General features: G+C 39.6%; 1 protein-coding gene across 1 annotated transcript in view; it reads left to right on the top strand.

Annotated features, from left to right (window-relative positions):
• The window catches only part of CCSER1 (coiled-coil serine-rich protein 1), a 670,454-nt gene that overhangs the window by 223,368 nt on the left and 442,237 nt on the right, over window positions 1–4,849 (top strand). The window lies entirely within an intron of this gene.

The raw sequence follows: 4,849 nt of genomic DNA, 5'->3' as shown, positions 1-4,849 counted from the left end.
ATCCCATCTGGCCCCATAGACTTGTGTGTGTCTAAGTGGTGTAGCAGGTCGTTAACTGCTTCCCCTTGGATTGTGGGGGCTTCATTCTGCTCCCTGTCCCTGTCTTCCAGCTCAGGGGGCTGGGTACCCTGAGAACAACTGGTCTTACTATTATAGCCTGAGGCAAAGAGGGCATTAAGTACCTCAGCCTTTCCTCATCCTTGGTGACAATGTTTCCCCCCGCATCCAGTCAAGGATGGAGATTCGCCTTAGCCCTCCTTTTGTTGCTAATGTATTTACAGAATCATTTTTTCTTGTCTTTTACGGCAGTAGCCAGATTAAGTTCTAGTTGGGCTTTGGCCCTTCTACTTTTCTCCCTGCATAACCTCACGACATCCTTGTAGTCCTCCTGAGTTGCCTGCCCCTTCTTCCAAAGGTCATAAACTCTCCTTTTTTTTTTTCCTGAATTCCAGCCAAAACTCTTCTTCCCTGCCGGCTCATCTTTCGGCACATGGGGATGGCCTGCTCCTGTGCCTTTAAGATTTCCTTCTTGAAGAACGTCCAGCCTTCCCGGACTCCTTTGCTTTTCAGGATCTTCATACTTTACAACAGGTGCTCCTGACAGTGTGACAGTGTCACACTGACAATCTATGAGTACTTAACAAGCGTGAAGTTACAGTCTGGGACTGGCACATACCTCTGGGGTCCTGTGGAGTCACACTAATCTCAGCTCAACAAAAAGATCTTCTGAAATAATCCATCTCAGTTTTCAGTTCATGTCATTGCCCATGCTTACGATGAAGTTCTTTCGGAGGCCACATTCAGAGCATTTTTGAGCCACACTTTGAGATTATCAGTCTCAAATGAATACACTTAATTTTTAATACTGAAAAATGGAAAATTTCTCTCCTCCATTTATGTTCTGTTTGTTCTGCTGCTGACCTAATGGCTTAATCTTTGTAGAGTACGTATGTCTGTGTGTTGCAGCCTTACTGAAACCAGATTCACCATGAAACACGTTGTCCTCCCACATGTAGATATTATATTGATATATGTATCTACTCCATGTATTCAGAAGGCAAGTGATTAGCTTCTTTCTTACTTCTGCGGTTGCCTGAATGAAACATTTTCATATGACAGTGCGATGTGCTCCAGGTCAGCATGGATTTGCATAGCATGCTGCCCCAGCCTCCTCAACAGCCAAGTCTTAACAGCACCTTGCAGAGAAGCATTAAAAATAGCAAACCCATTAATACGTAATGTCCCGACATCAGCAGTTCTGTGCAATTGGCTGTGATTAACTTGTGGCTGAAGACCGTAAAATTATAACAGCTACAAAAATGAAACCATTTTCCCATTTAGTACTTCCATGGTTTTGATCGGTTGCTGCAGGTCAGTCAGCTAAACCCCATCCGACACTCCTTAGCAATAGAGCTGATCACACCAATTAAATTTTCTGATAAATCTGCAAATACTGAAAAGTGCACTGCAAAATAATGAGCAAGCAATAGAAGTCCAGAACATCTGTAAAAGTCTGTAGAAGGAATTGATTATACGCAGTTGCTAGAGCTCATGAGTAATTTTGAGCTGAATGACACATTTAGTACAGAGGGTGGATGGAAGAGTTTCTGATAAGAAAATGAATAATACTGCCAGATGTAACAGATTTCCCAATGAGTTCTCCAGTTGTTTGAAGAAAAAGCAATTGGAAATAGGAGTGGGATAAAGATGAGTGCACAACACCCAAGCTGCACTATAATTGAATGTCCTGCAAATTTACTGAGGTTGTAGATATGAAAATACGAACTCGTCAAACAGTTTTGTAACTTACAAAGGAGCATTTAGTATGAGGCTTATAGCTCGTACCATTGCCTTCAAGTCCAGTAGGTTAAAACCAAAAAAAATTATCCTCATTTAAATAGTGTCTCAACTTCTGAAGTTTCACAGTCTTGTATTCCCCGCTATATTAAGATTTTTTCTCATGATAGGTTTCAGAGATTTCCTGACATGGAAAAATGACTGGTTATATAGAGAAAGCAGTAAAACTGATGATATGCACCTGTTGCCATAAATGGATGTACAAGAAGGATAAAAATGTAATAGATAAAAATGTAGATCTAGTATTCAGGTAGCAGAGTGCCAACCGTGCATGTAGTTGCCCATTTCAATATTTGTGTTTGTGTATGACCATATAGATGATTTGGCAGAATTTAAATTTAATCTCCTAATTGATTTTCCCTTACCCTTGATCAGCCAGAATTTATGAAACAAATGCTAGTGTAGTCGCAGGAGAAATTCTCACAGTTCACAGCATGGATCTTGGCATAGCTCTGTGCTGCAGATTTAGTTAATGTTTTCTCTGCACAGTGCATGCCATTACTTTGTAGCCCAGGTGATCAGTGCAGTGCTGACCATTTTCCTACTGGAAGAAAGAAAATATATGAAAACTATTGATATAGCATGCTTGCATAAATTCATGATTTTGGCCAAAATAATAGTGCTGATTTCATGCAGTCTGGCTCTAATTCACTTTAATTTGTGAAGTTGAAGTGATTTGTTCGAAGGGTGACATGATGATTCCCAGTGACAGAAGAGGAAACCTTTTTTTGGAAAAGGATTTAGAAATCACACATCAGGGACATATCCTACACCTGGTTTTGTAATTGTCCAGAGCCAGTTGGTAGGCACATGTATTTTTTATGAACATGTGGTGTATATAAAGAAGTATTGCATACGTCCAACAACTGTATTTCTCTCCTTTATCTACCTTAATATTATAAATACGGCAGTTCTCTGCCTTCGGTCAGAGCCTCAGCTGGGTGTGAAATAGCGTAGGTCCATTTAATCCAGATGGTACTTGGCGCCTTCTTAGAAAGCTGCTCTCTTCGTCTTTCTTTCTCCTTAGGTTTTCACGTTCACTGTGAGTTCCCCTTACAGAGACAGTAATTGTCCATGTGATTAAGAGCTTATGGATGAAAAATGCAAAGTTAGCTTATGTCTAGGAATTTTTTTTTTTAATTTAAATTGAAAACTCTCCTCTGTTTTCACTCCTGGACTCAAAAAAAATTTTTGGGAAGTTGTCAGATAAAAGCAATATCCTCATTTACAAGCTTAAAAGAAAGGATTCTTCTTTTTATCATCAATTCTTATGTCAAATCTGTATGAAGATAATCTAGATAGGAAGAAAGATACGTTCAGAAATAACTGATGTTGCCTCAGTAGAAACTGAGCGTGTCATAAAGCAGCTAAGCAACGATACAGTCTGACGACTTAGCTCTTTTAAGCAGGATAGAGATAACTAGAATGAATGGCTAACCAAGGATCACCTATATTCTAGGATTTTTATTTCTTTTATGTGGCTCTATTTTTCCTGTTCCTGTTGGGCAAATCATTGTTGATTTTTTTTTTATTTAATTTTTTTTTTTTATGTGAGGAAAACAGCTCTCGGGTCACAGCTACAAAACGTCACTGTGGAAAAAGGACCAGGTTTCTATTACTTGCCACCCCATGCAAAATCTCTTCTAAAAATTGTTCTTCACTTTTGATTTAAACTATGTTATGAATTTAGATCAGTGACAAAATAAATGATTGAATCTCCAGTGTGTAGTCACGCCAGCCTTGCCCATCTGTGTAAGACCTTTGCGGCTATTAAACTTCTAGCAATAGCACTGAGAAAGCAAGCGGTGTTTGTGTCAGTTCTTTTGCTATGAGAATGAGCATTTCTTTTTCTTTCCAGTCCCTAACCCCCTGTGGGGTTAGAAGACCTAGCAGTCTTTTTTTCCATCTACACTTTCTGATGCAGCTTTGGATCAGATGGTGTCTTAAAACTTGTACTCCTAGCCTGTCTGATATTTAGTTTCTCACGCACAGTTCTGTGGAGCAACAATTGCTTTCAAAATAAGACTAGCATGGTGCATGTAGAGAGAGACAGTTCAGTGTGTCTACGTGTTTTATAGATAAAAGATTTAACCAAAATAATCACATACAATCTAAGCAAATTAGAGTTATTAACTATTTGGTGCCACTCATGTGGGACCTTTCCTGATTTGCTCCATCAGAAGGAATAACTTTGTATTCCTTTTGTGTAGGCTACTTTGACATTTAAACAGAGAGTTAACTTTTTTGGACTACTCAAACTGAACATTCAAGGTAAAGTTTAAGATAATCCAGGATAAAAATACTGCTAATCATACTAACCTTTGTAAAAGCAGTCAACTATCATAAGTATATGCTGGCTAGTTCTCTTTCTCATTAAAGATCTCTTTCAAAGCTCATTGAGGCAATGGAGAGCTCTGCATTAATGTTAGCGAGGTTTGGACAACTACCTGAATGAATAAGGCAGTGAAATCAAAATGAATTTGTATTCATAGTTTCTAACTGTATGTGGTTGTCATTATAATTTGCATTCTGCTGGTGCCAGACTGCCATTTTTCATTGTGATTGTGTGTGCATGTCTGTGGGTAAAATGTGGGTATATAGCTGTAAAATATTTATATATATATCTTACAATAAATTAGTTAGGAAGATACATGTGGCTTTGTAATACATACATGAGCATACTTGGCTCTCCAGTTGATGAATCAGCTTATGGATGGGAATCAGGGAGTCTCGGTTGGTGCGATATTGCTGCCGGTGCACCATTGTAGTACGATTGGCACCTGTTGTTCTTCGACCCTCAGCAACCCCACAATAGAAGGGTCCTTTAAGAGACCGGGCAAGGTGGACAGCTGTTTAATGTCCTCCGTCTCCAAGGCAGCTGTACCAAAAGCCCACCGGAACCCTTTTGGGTCCTTGAAATACCCTCTCCTGAGGTAGTCTATGCCAAGGATGCACGGAGCATCTGGGCCAGACACTGGGGTGCTTCTGCGCC

The sequence above is a fragment of the Pygoscelis adeliae genome, unplaced genomic scaffold (genome assembly GCF_000699105.1).
Source record: "Pygoscelis adeliae isolate BGI_AS28 unplaced genomic scaffold, ASM69910v1 Scaffold67, whole genome shotgun sequence".
Taxonomy (NCBI): domain Eukaryota; kingdom Metazoa; phylum Chordata; class Aves; order Sphenisciformes; family Spheniscidae; genus Pygoscelis; species Pygoscelis adeliae.
Note: the sequence above shows the minus strand (reverse complement) of the source record. Positions and strands in the feature narration are given on the sequence as shown.